Source organism: Ranitomeya variabilis, chromosome 2 (assembly GCF_051348905.1).
Source record: "Ranitomeya variabilis isolate aRanVar5 chromosome 2, aRanVar5.hap1, whole genome shotgun sequence".
Taxonomy (NCBI): Eukaryota; Metazoa; Chordata; class Amphibia; order Anura; family Dendrobatidae; genus Ranitomeya; species Ranitomeya variabilis.
In genome coordinates, this window is record NC_135233.1 from 470,544,754 (window position 1) to 470,557,914 (window position 13,161).

General features: G+C 46.6%; 1 pseudogene; it reads right to left on the reverse strand.

Moving 5' to 3' along the window:
* LOC143803841 (bestrophin-1-like) overlaps positions 1 to 13,161 on the reverse strand; it is an 82,236-nt pseudogene that overhangs the window by 61,024 nt on the left and 8,051 nt on the right.

The window sequence follows — 13,161 nt, forward strand, 5'->3', positions numbered from 1 at the left end:
AAAGTAGAATAGCAAACATTTCAGCCTCTAGATGTGCAAAGCTGGTAGACATAAATCCCTTAAGGCCATGTGCACACGTTCAGTATTTTTCGCATTTTTTTCGCGTTTTTTTCGCTATTAAAACGTGATAAAAACGCGAAAAAAACGCTTACATATGCCTCCTATTATTTTAAGTGTATTCCACATTTTTTGGGCAAATGTAGCCTTTTTTTCCGCGAAAAAATCGCATCGCGGAAGAAAAAGCAACATGTTCATTAAAATGCGGAATTGCATGGGATTCCGCACACCTAGGGGTCCATTGATCTGCTTACTTCCCGCACGGGGCTGTGCACACCATGCGGGAAGTAAGCAGATTATGTGCGGTTGGTACCCAGGGTGGAGGAGAGGAGACTCTCCTCCACGCACTGGGCACCATATAAGTGGTCAAAAAATAAGAATTAAAATAAAAAACAGTCCTATACTCACCCTCGATGTCTTCCCGCCTCCACTGCACGCTGCCGTTCGGTTCCTGTAGCTGGTGTGCGGCGAAAGACCTGCCGATGACGTCACTGTCCTGTGATTGGTCGTGAGCGGTCATGTGACCGCTCACGTGACCGTGACGTCACGGAAGGTCCTGTGCGCACAGACCAGCTATAGGAAGAGGAGCCGGACGCCGGTGAGGAGATGTCTGGGTGAGTATAAGCATTTTTTTATTTTTTTTATTTTTTTTAAACATTCTATCTTTTACTATAGATGCTGCATAAGCTGCATCTATAGTAAAAAGTTGGTCACACTTGTCAAACGCTATGTTTGACAAGTGTGACCAACCTGTCAGTCAGTTTTCCAAGCGATGCTACAGATCGCTTGGAAAACTTTAGCATTCTGCAAGCTAATTACGCTTGCAGAATGCTAAAAAAACGCGAAAAAGACGGAAAAAAAACGCAAAAAAAAAAATGCGGATTTCTTGCAGAAAATTTCCGGTTTTCTTCAGGAAATTTCTGCAAGAAATCCTGAACGTGTGCACATACCCTAAGACAGCAGCAGTAATTATAGTGAAAAGTGACCCTGCAGAATATTGAACTCAGAGGGCTGAATGCAAATGTACGTCACAATTTTCAGATTTACACTTTTAAAATATTTAAAAAATCGTATATCATTTCCTTTACACTTCACAAATAATTGCTATTTTGTGTTGGTCTATTACATAAAATCCCAATAAAATACAAGTTTCTGGGTGTAAGGTGGAGAAATGTTTAAAAGTTTATGGGGTATGAATGCTTTTTCAAGACACTGTACTTCTTTTTCAATTACTTTGCAAGCTTCCCATTTAAGAAGTTAAGATGACCACGTTTTTGGCCTTATAGACTTTAAAATTATTGTAATTATGAAAATTAATTTTGTACCTTATTATATTGAAGGAAGGTAATAAACAAATGTTTAATAGTTGATGGCTGATCATTGTCTGGCTCTAGGATCCAATGCTGATCAGCATTTGGGGCTGTCACTGAAGCCTTGTCATTGTTTGCATCAGATCTTACACTAGGGGTACCAAGGCGTGTAAGGGGGGGCATAGATTGGGGGAAGGACATGGCATGAAAAAGAGGGGGGCATCATCAAGATACTAAGTTTTCCTCGGCTTGCTTGGCATGCTGCAATCACACAAGTCTCCCGGATGCTCGTCAGTAAAAATTTATATGAATAGCCAAAATGAACAATTCCACTGGAAAATAGTTGGTCATTTGTCAAATGTTAATCAGTTACATTTCTGGCATGTAGCAATCTTTAAAATAATCTGCATTAGGTCTTATGCTATACGATTAATTATTTGAAAATCCCATTAGTCTTAAGGTACCTTCACACTGAACAACTTAACAACGATAACGATAGCGATCCATGACGTTGTAGCGTCCTGGATAGCGATATCGTTGTGTTTGACACGCAGCAGCGATCAGGATCCTGCTGTGATATCGTTGGTCGGAGCTAGAAGGCCAGCACCTTATTTTGTCGCTGGATCACCCGCTGACATCGCTGGATCGGTGTGTGTGACACCGATCCAGCGATGTCTTCACTGCACCTTCTGATGTCTGTCACGTCCCCCGGCGTCCGCTTCCCTGCACTGTGTCAGCGCCAGCCGGCCGTAAAGCAGAGCACAGCGGTGACGTCACCGCTCTGCTTTAGGGCCGGCGCTTACACAGTGCAGGGAAGCGGACGCCGGGGGACGCGACAGACACCGGAATGTAAGTATGTAGTGTTTTTTCTTTTTAACATTTAAACTGGTAACCAGGGTAAACATCGGGTTACTAAGCGCGGCCCTGCGCTTAGTAACCCGATGTTTACCCTGGTTACCCGGGGACTTCGGCATCGTTGGTCGCTGGAGAGCTGTCTGTGTGACAGCTCTCCAGCGACCACACAACGACAAAACAGCGACGCTGCAGCGATCGGCATCGTTGTCTATATCGCTGCAGCGTCGCTTAATGTGACGGTACCTTTACCTAGAACGAATGGCACTGGGATCAGCTCTGCGTAGTTGTTACAGTACAAGGCCAGCTTCCCAAAGTGAATTCTCTGCTGCTCATTAAGAAGGAGTCTGCAGGACAGATATAAGGGAGACAGCTATTTGGGTGGTTTTATAGTTAGGAATCATTAATCAGCAATGGGAAAAAAAGAACCAGCAAAATCTAAAGGATTATAAACTTTCACTACACTAAACCTAATCACAGTCTGAAATTACAGCTTATAGAAAAAACTGGCCTGTGCTAAAGTAAATTCTCTCACCCCCAAAGCGCTAATTAAAGCATTTACACAGGTATGTATGGAAAAATACTTATAAAGTATAGATTTTAGTGTTTTAGTCTGATGAAAAAAATATTTATTTTATATGTAAATGTGTGGGGCTTCAGTGCACCCTTGGCATGGGCAAGAGCTCAGTGCACCCTTGGCATGGGCAAGAGCTCAGTACACCCTTGGCATGGGCAAGAGCTCAGTACACCCTTGGCATGGGCAAAAGCTCAGTGCACCCTTGGCATGGGCAAAAGCTCAGTGCATCCTTAGCATAGCCAAGAGCTCAGTGCACCTTTGGCATGGTCAAGAACTCGGTGCACCCATGGCATGGTCAAGAGATCAGTGCATCCTTGGCATGGCCAAGAGCTCCGTGACCCATTACTCACCCTCAATTTGCATACTGAGCACTTTGTCGTATTTTGGTTGACGGTGCTCAAATGAACGCTGCCTGAACTCAATCAGCATCTCTTTACTTTTGCATGGACACTATAGGAGACCAGCCACACTCACACAGTGTCAATGCGCGCTTTCATTGCTTTTTTCTGTCTGTGGCTGACACTTGTTACTTTACTGTAGACAGGAGCCAGTGATGAGAGCTGCAATGATGCTCTGTGAATATGGCTGGGCTCCTGCCTTGTAATGCAGTTGTACACAGCCACATGTTGAGTTCAGTTGGGGCTCGCTTGAGCACTGTCAATTAAGATATGACAAGTGTTCGGCATGCAAATTGATGGGGTGTAATGGTGTACGATGTACTGTGCTCTTGGCCACTCTAAAAGCCCTAATACACATTAGACTAATGTCTGCTGAACCTGCTGATAGTGACAGGTTCGATTGACAGTCTGATGTATATGCAACACCGGCCGACTGATGGTTGGGAAACATCTCAATCGGCATGTCTGATTTCAGACTGTTGACCTACTGTCATGTCAGTAAATGGTTTTCTCATAGAGAACACAGGAGCACTAGGCCAAGTAAGTTCTCCTGTGTTTGGGAGGCATGAGCAAGATTGCTGTTGGCCGAATGATCAGCCAAAGCATTGCCGACAGCCATCTAATGTGTATAACTAGATTTAGGGTGCACCAAAGCCCCTCATTTGCAAACAAAATCGTTTTTTCCTGGCATCTAAATGAATAAAATGTATACTACAGGTCCATAAACATAACACGAAAAAAACACGACCATCAACTCCTAGATATGTTTTTAAATAATCCATAATAAATTTATTAACAAGACAGGTAAAAATGACAATGAGGAAAGGGAAGGGGTACACCCACTAGCACATGTCTGAAACAGACGCCCATAGGAACATACAAAATCTCAGAAGGCCGGGTGGAAATAGATACATATATTGCACAGTTGTTACCCGGCCAATACTAAAAAGCACCCAGCATATATATATATATACAAGGGAAAGCTAAAGTGTAGCTACATGTTTAGAAAGTATTACCCGTAATATCCAGGGTTATGTCCACGGGCGTCCTCCCCGACGTGCGTTTCAGCAGTGTAGCCTTTCTCAAGGGTCCATAAACAGTTTGGCACAGTCAGATCCAACTGGAAAGTATCAGTGTGTAGGTTAGGCTATGTTCACATTTGCGTTGTTGGGCGCAGCGTCGTCGACGGATACCGACGCATGCGTCATGCGCCCCTATCTTTAACATGGGGGGCGCATGGACATGCGCCAGTATGCGTTGTAATACGTTTTACGACGCATGCGTCATATTGGCGCACAAGACAGGGCGCAGAGGACGCTACTTGTAGCGTTTTCCCTGTGCCAAAATTCCTGATCTTTACTATCTTATGACAACGCATGCGTCGCAAAACGCTGCGTTGTGTACATGCGTTGTTGGTTGCGTCGCCGACGCTGCGCCCAACTACGCAAATGTGAACGTAGCCTTACACCCACACAAGGAGAATAATAACACCCTATCAAGAATACCAGAGGAATGGCACAACACACAGGTCTACAAAGTGAAGCCCTCGAATATTTATTGCATGTGATGTATATGAAACACACAAGACAGGAGAGCCGACAGGTTCTTTTTTAGCTTTACTATGGTACACCCTTTACAGTAATGTTGAAATTCATGGTCCATTTCCACATACAGATGTAAACTATGTAGCGGTGTCTTGACGGTGACTCATTGACTGAATTTTAGAGATTACAAAGTTTAGAATAAATTGGTCATCTGTTGTTTTCTGTGTTACTAATCCTAATTATTACATAGCTACTAATTTATGAAGATGTAAAGTGTAACAACCCTGCCGGCATCACTGCATGGCCTTCCATTCCCCACCTGCCTGTTACATCAACTCACTCACCCAGTGCCATGCTGTGAGATCTGTCTGCTGCCGGCTCCATGCCATGTGCTTCATGGCCGCTTGCTCTGTGTACACTTCCTGGCTGTGTGCATAGGGGGGTGGCGCCAGCCACTCCGGATTCTTATTGAGACTGTGTGCACCTCCCTAAGGTGTCCCTGGCCAATGGCCTAGGGGCCTCTGATACTTAAGGCATCCTCACCCATTGGAGGATGCCTGAGCAAACTATTTCCCTCAGTTAGCACTTGCTACTGAGCTGCCAGGTCGTTTCTGTTTCCTGTCTCAGAGGCCTGCAATTAGCAGGCCTTCATCTGTGTTCTGTTTGTGTATCCATGTCCGTTCCTGGCTGTACTCTGGTCTATGGTACTCTGTTCCTTCTTTGTCATTTCCCACTCTGCTGTGTGTACCTCTGCCTCCAGCGTCTCCGCTCTTGGCTCCGCCTCCAGCGTCTCTGCTCTTAGCTCCACCTCCTGCTCTTAGCTCCGCCTTCTCCTTCTCTGCTCTTAGTTCCACCTTCTCCCTCTCTGCTCCGCCTTCTCTTCTCTTGCTCCGCCTCCTGTGGTTCTGCTTTGCATCCACTCTTGCTTTACCTCTCTTCTGAACAGGTTCTTACCTGTTTCCATACATCCGTCTGTATACCTGTTCCTACCAGAGTATCAGCCCAGTCTGCCAGTACCAGCCGTGCCCATCTGCCTGCCTGTATCTCTGTCAGCCAGTGTCACAGCCGTGCCTGCCTGCCTGCCTGTGTCTTGTCCCCAGTGGGATCAGCATCCACAGTCCGACTCCACCCTGGAGTGGTACCTGGTAGCTTCCTATTGCACAAGTCTGACCTCACCATCAGAGGCTCCAGCGAACACCTAGGAAGCTACTTAGTTACGCCCCTTCCAGGGAAGTTCGGTCTGTGGTCCAGTGGGGCCACATCCCCAGATGCCCGCGCCAACCAGTCTCAGCGCGAGCGTTACAGATTGCTCAGGCCATGGTCCCCGCTGAGTCCCATGAGCCGCTGCTCTCAGAGCAAAATGAACTCTCTTCTAGCCAGTATTGGCCCTCGGAGGGTTTTTATGCTCAGTTGAAAGATCTGCCTACACCTACTCCAGGTGATCAACTCATAGTCTCAGATGAGTTGTATAATTACCTTGCCAATAAAGAAAAACTCCTTCCGCCAAGATACTATGGAGATCCAGAGGAGTGCATGGAGTTCCTGGCGCGTAGTTTGACGTACATGGAATCGAATGCTTCTGAATTTCCCTCTGTTTGGTCCAAGGTAGGATTCATGTTGACCTACCTAGCAGGAGATGCATTGAATTGGATGAACCCTCTCTGGGAAGCAAGGGATCCTATCCTCTCAAACCTTGAGGCCTTTCTGATAGCTTTTGTTAAAGCCTTCAAAGCGCCTAAGCCAGCTCCTCCTGCAAAGTCTTCCCTCACCAGATCCCTGAGGCGGTCTAGGCGAGCGAATCCCCCAAAGAAACCACCATGTCTAACCAAGTCCGTCCAAAACCCGCCTGTTCCTCTACCTGTCCCAGCAGCTAGCCAAGCAAAACCCCAGAAGGCTGATAAAAGTGGGCTGGCAAAGCAGCAGCCCGAATCCAGCCGCAAGAAGGGAACGCAGTATCGCTGCGGTTGCAAGGAACATCCAGACAGTCTCTTGTTATGGACCTGGTGGTTAGGAGCACCCGGAATGACCTGATAGTTAAACTATGAGACAGGACAAGCTCTGGGAAGTGGGAGCTCTGCTGATCGCAAACCCTAATCCTATCACACACACTAGAAATAGCCGTGGAGCGTACCTAACTCTGCCTAGACGCCTCTTCACAGCCTAAGAGCTAACTACCCCTAAAGATAGGAAATAAAGCCTTATCTTGCCTCAGAGAAATACCCTAAAGGAAAAGGCAGCCCCCCACAAATATTGACTGAGTTAAGATGGAAGTCACAAACACAGGAATGAGATAGGTTTTAGCAAAGGAGGCCAGACTTACTAAACAGACAGAGGATAGTAAAGATATCTTTGCGGTCAGCACAAAAAACTACAAAATACCACGCAGAGTGTGCAAAAAGACCCCCGCACCGACTCACGGTGCGGAGGTGCCACTCTGCATCCCAGAGCTTCCAGCTAGCAAGGCAAAATCATGATAGCAAGCTGGACAAGAAAACAATAAGCAACAAATTAACTAGCAGGGACTTAGCTTCTGCTGGAGTAGACAGGTCATCAGAAAGATCCAGGAGAGATCTGAACCAGTGCTAAGACATTGACAGCTGGCATGAAGTAACGATCTGAGTGGAGTTAAATAGAGAAGCCAGCCTAGCCATAAACGAGGACAGCTGAGGAAGGAGTCTCAGAACCAGCAGCTCCACTCACAGCCACCAGAGGGAGTCCACGGACAGAACTCGCCGAAGTACCATTCATGACCACCGGAGTGAGTTCGAGAACGGAATTCACAACAGTCTCTGCCCTGTAGATCTAAAACTGCAAAACCCTGGGCCAGCAGGAGAGGCTACCCTAGGTGAGAGTACTTCCTCTCCATCGAAATCAAAGACTGTGTCTCTGTTTTCTGGGAGCTTTGGTGTGGTAAAGTTGCCTGCCATTCGGAGTCGGTGTGTGGTCTCCGTCATACAGCTCCAGAACCCGGTGAGGGCGTTGTCTGAAGTTGGTCAAGCCCTACTCAAGAGCAGTCCAGTCCTTCAAGGACAACTACAGCTCCAGGTTGGAGTCTTATACTCGAAGAAGTTTGTCTTCCATATGCTGTCTGTTATGCCCATGGGTCATTCTGAGCAACGGATTCTACCACCCGCTCTGGTGAAGAGTTCCTGCAAAATGCTTCGTTTGAATTTACCCAGTCATGAGAGGTGTCTGGTTCCCATGCGTCAAGGACAGTCAACTGTGTTGTCTTCTTCTTCTGCTGGTCGTCGAGTCAAGGTGTGCTGACGTCACCAAAGATGGGGAAGCGGTGACTATTTCTCTACACATCTCCAGTGACTATACCAGTAACCCGTTAGTTAGTAACCCGTTAGTCATCGAGTCAAGGTGTGCTGACGTCACCAAAGATGGGGAAGCGGTGACAATCTCTCCTCACAACTCTAATGACTATACCTGTAACCTGTTCATGGAAACATCCCCGCCTTTTGGACGTTTTCTTTTGGATAACGGGCAGAAGATGGTTCCTATGTGGGTACCTTCATCGTCCATATGGCCGGTCGGTGAAGATTCCAAAACAGAAGTTTTCTCCTCTCAGTTTTTTCCTGATCCGGTGGAGTTGTTGTTCTCCACCCTCAGCTCCAGTGATTTTTCCTGTGTTCAGTACTCTAGAACATCACTGCTACCTGAAAGCTTGTCTCTGGATATCGGGCAGAAGATGTATCCTGAGAGTATTCCTTCGGCTTCCATGTGGCCGGCTGGTGAAGATAACAAGTTAGTAGCATCCAAGTCCCTGCTTCTTGTCTACCCAGAGGAAATGGTCCAGTCCATTGAGGAGGCTAACCCCATTGGGTGCAAAGAGACTTTGCTATCTGAGATTTCTGATGAAGCTAACCCTGTTGAGCACAAAGAGACTTTGTCTTCTGAGATTCCTGGTGACCCGTTTGCCTTATCCTACTTTGAAGATGTTATGATGACTTGGACTGTGAGTGGTTTCTATCTTCTACATATTATTCTGGCGGGTTTGAAGAAAAAGGGGCGTAAAGGAGGGGGTACTGTAACAACCCTGCCGGCATCACTGCATGGCCTTCCATTCCACACCTGTGTGTTACATCAACTCACTCACCCAGTTCCATGCTGTGAGATCTGTCTGCTGCCGGCTCCATGCCATGTGCTTCATGGTCGCTTGCTCTGTGTACACTTCCTGGCTGTGTGCATAGGGGGCAGCGCCAGCCACTCCGGATTCTTATTGAGACTGTGTGCACCTCCCTAAGGTGTCCCTGGCCAATGGCCTAGGGGCCTCTGATACTTAAGGCATCCTCACCCATTGGAGGATGCCTGAGCAAACTATTTCCCTCAGTTAGCACTTGCTACTGAGCTGCCAGGTCGTTTCTGTTTCCTGTCTCAGAGGACTGCAATTAGCAGGCCTTCATCTGTGTTCTGTTTGTGTATTCGTGTCCGTTCCTGTCTGTACTCTGGTCTATGTCCGTTCCTGTTCCTTCTTTGTCATTTGTCATTTCCCACTCTGCTGAGTGTACCTCCGCCTCCAGCGTCTCCGCTCTTGGCTCCGCCTCCAGCGTCTCTGCTCTTAGCTCCACCTCCTGCTCTTAGCTCCGCCTTCTCCTTCTCTGCTCTTAGTTCCACCTTCTCCCTCTGCTCCTCCTTCTCTTCTCTTGCTCCACCTCCTGTGGTTCTGCTTTGCATCCGCTCTTGCTTTACCTCTCTTCTGAACAGGTTCTTACTAGTGTTGAGCATTCCGATACCGCAAGTATCGGGTATCGGCCGATACTTGCGGGTATCGGAATTCCGATACCGAGATCCGATACTTTTGTGGTATCGGGTATCGGTATCGAAACAACATTAATGTGTAAAATAAAGAATTAAAATAAAAAATATTGCTATACTCACCTCTCCGACGCAGCCTGGACCTCACCGAGGGAACCGGCAGCGTTCTTTGCTTAAAATGCGCACGTTTACTGCTTTCCGTGACGTCACGGCTTGTGATTGGTTGCGTGCCGCCCATGTGACCGCGACGCGACCAATCACAGCAAGCCGTGACGTAATTTTCAGGTCCTGAATGCCTAATTCTGCATTCAGGACCTGAAATTACGTCACGGCTTGCTGTGATTGGTCGCGTCGCGGTCACATGGGCGGCACGCAACCAATCACAAGCCGTGACGTAATTTTAAAATGCGCGCGTTTCCTGCCTCCCGTGACGTCACGGCTTGTGATTGGTCGCGTCGCCCATGTGACCGCGACGCGACCAATCACAAGCCGTAACGTAATTTTAAAATCCTGAATGCCTAGAATTAGGCATTCAGGACCTGAAAATTACGTCACGGCTTGCTGTGATTGGTCGCGTCGCGGCCACATGGGCGGCACACGACCAATCACAAGCCGTGACGTCACAGAAAGCAGTAAACGCGCGCATTTTAAGCAAAGAACGCTGCCGGTTCCCTCGGTGAGGTCCAGGCTGCGTCGGAGAGGTGAGTATAGCAATATTTTTTATTTTAATTCTTTATTTTACACATTGATATGGATCCCAGGGCCTGAAGGAGAGTTTCCTCTCCTTCAGACCCTGGGAACCATCAGGGATACCGTCCGATACTTGAGTCCCATTGACTTGTATTGGTATCGGGTATCGGTATCGGATTAGATCCGATACTTTGCCGGTATCGGCCGATACTTTCCAATACCGATACTTTCAAGTATCGGACAGTATCGCTCAACACTAGTTCTTACCTGTTTCCATACATCCGTCTGTATACCTGTTCCTACCAGAGTATCAGCCCAGTCTGCCAGTACCAGCCGTGCCCATCTGCCTGCCTGTGTCTCCGTCAGCCAGTGTCACAGCCGTGCCTGCCTGTGTCTTGTCCCCGGTGGGATCAGCATTCACAGTCCGACTCCACCCTGGAGTGGTACCTGGTAGCTTCCTATTGCACAAGTCTGACCTCACCATCAGAGGCTCCAGCGAACACCTAGGAAGCTACTTAGTTACGCCCCTTTCTGGGAAGTTCGGTCTGTGGTCCAGTGGGGCCACATCCCCAGACGCCCGCGCCAACCAGTCTCAGCGCGAGCGTTACATAAAGGTTAACATACAAACGAAGGAAAACTATGATCTGATTTTGGGTAAAAGATCTGTTGAGTCTAAAAATTAAAGCTGGCCATAAACATTAATTATTCTGCAGATCACTGGCAGATCCAGCTAATTTATAGCTAGATCTGCCAATCAGCTGTCGGCTTTCCAGGTGTCAGAATAGTCGGTTTTAGGTCATCCTCTGCCCCCATCTATTTTGACGTCTGCTGACAAATAGTGAGGTGAACTACAAGAGTTAGGGTCCATCCCGATTGGATACACCTTGTCGTGGTGGGATGGCTTTTATGCTTTTTAGATCAAAATAGTGTCAGCTAAGTGCCCTAGGTTCTGTCTGTTCATGGCCACAGTGTGAATGTGAACCTACACATTACATTTATACCAATATATATTCCTGCTCATTTGTTTGGTTTTGTCAGCGTCAGCTAAACACGTGAATATCGGTGGGTTTGGTTGACGATAGTCTAATGAGTAAGTGGCCTTTAGAAACACGTGCTACTACTCCTGTGTATATGACAACCACAGACCTCATATTCCCTTTTCACCAAATTTAGCGAGATCTGTTAATGATATGAAATGAAACCTTTAAAAACAATCAGGATTAACTATTGACTTAGCCCCTGGATACATTTTCCTCCATAAATATAAGTAGTACTAATATACAGTAGGTCATACATACTATCTAGTGTAGTACCTGTAGGTGATGCTGATCATGAAGTAGAAGCCGACAAAAATAAGGAACTCTTGGTAGAGTAATTTGTAGATACTACCTCGCCATCGGAGAAGTAACCTGGGGAAGAGCCCCAGCTTGGCATCTGCCACACGATTGCTGTAGGTGACCGTCCTCTCTTCAGGTGCTGATATATCTTATGCAGATAAGAAAAGCATAACACAGATAACATGGTCTAGTACATACAACTAGTTTTCATTGTTTCTGGGACTTGAATAGATAGGTCATTATCAGATTGGTGAGGATCCAACTCATGGCACCTCCACTGATCAACTGATTGAAAGGGGTTCAGCCAATCAGAATTAGCACATTGTGTAGCGTCTACAAATGGTACGGCACATTTTCTCCCACAAAAGTGAATGGGAAAGAGTTGGCAGTGCCATTCATTGCCTTCACACAATATGGCACCTTCAATCAGCAGATTGGGATGTGTGCCAGGAGTTGGATGCCCAATAATCTGACATAGATGACCAATTCCTGGAAAGTTCCATTGCTGCAATGTCTTAGCCATACAACGAGTGTATATAAAAAAAAGATATCACATGATAAGCCGGATTACTTACCGGTAATGCTCTTTTATAGAGCCCACGACAGCACCCACTGAGAGAGGGGATCCGCCCCTAGGAACAGGAAACCTACAGAGAGATAAAAGGGGCGGCTCCCCCTCGCTCCTCAGTTGTATTACAGAGAATGGGAGGAACCGCCACCAGGTTTTAGTCAAAAAGCTCAATTTTATATATCCATATTTACAATCTTATAATATACAGTCTATCATTAACTCCTCACCACCAAAGTAACACGTGTTACTATAAAAAGGGAGTGATGTGAGTGGCTGCTGTCGTGGGCTCTATAAAAGAGCATTACCGGTAAGTAATCCGTTTTTTCTATTCGCCACAATAGCACCCACTGAGAGATTTACAGAGACTATCACCTGGGTGGGACCACCGTGTCAAGAACTGATACTCCAAAGGCTAAGTCAGAAGAAGATGAGAGGTCTAGCCTATAGTGCCTATAAAAGGTAGAAGGCGAAGACCAGGTTGCGGCCTTACATATAAGATCTATTGGCACATCCGCCTTTTCCACCCAGGAAGCAGACATAGCCCTTGTAGAGTGTGCTCCCACATTTCTTGGTGGATCTTTTCCTTTGGCTTTATATGCCAGCATTATGGCATCTCTTGTCCAGCGGGATAACGTATTCTTCGTGACCCTGGAAAAACACAAAGAGAACCCTGCTCTGCCTCCAGGCCTTAGTTCTGTCTAAGTAGGCCAAAACAGTCCTCTTTACATCCAAGGTATGAAGCCTTTCCTCCTCTGGTATTGAATGGTTCTCATAAAAAGTAGGAAGAAAGATCTCTTGAGATCTAAGAAATTTAGTAGCGACTTTGGGAAGATAGGAAGGGTCCGTCTTTAAAATTATCCTATCAGGTCTTATTGATAAAAAAAAGTGAATCTATAGACAAAGCCTGTAGATCGCTCATTCTCCTAGCCGATACCAAAGCTACCAATAATATTGTCTTTAACGAGCTATATTTCATTGAGGCTGTCTGAAGAGGCTCGAAAGGGCTTTCTGTTAATGCTTCCAGAACTAAATTTAAATCCCATGGTGGGACCTGTGGTATATGG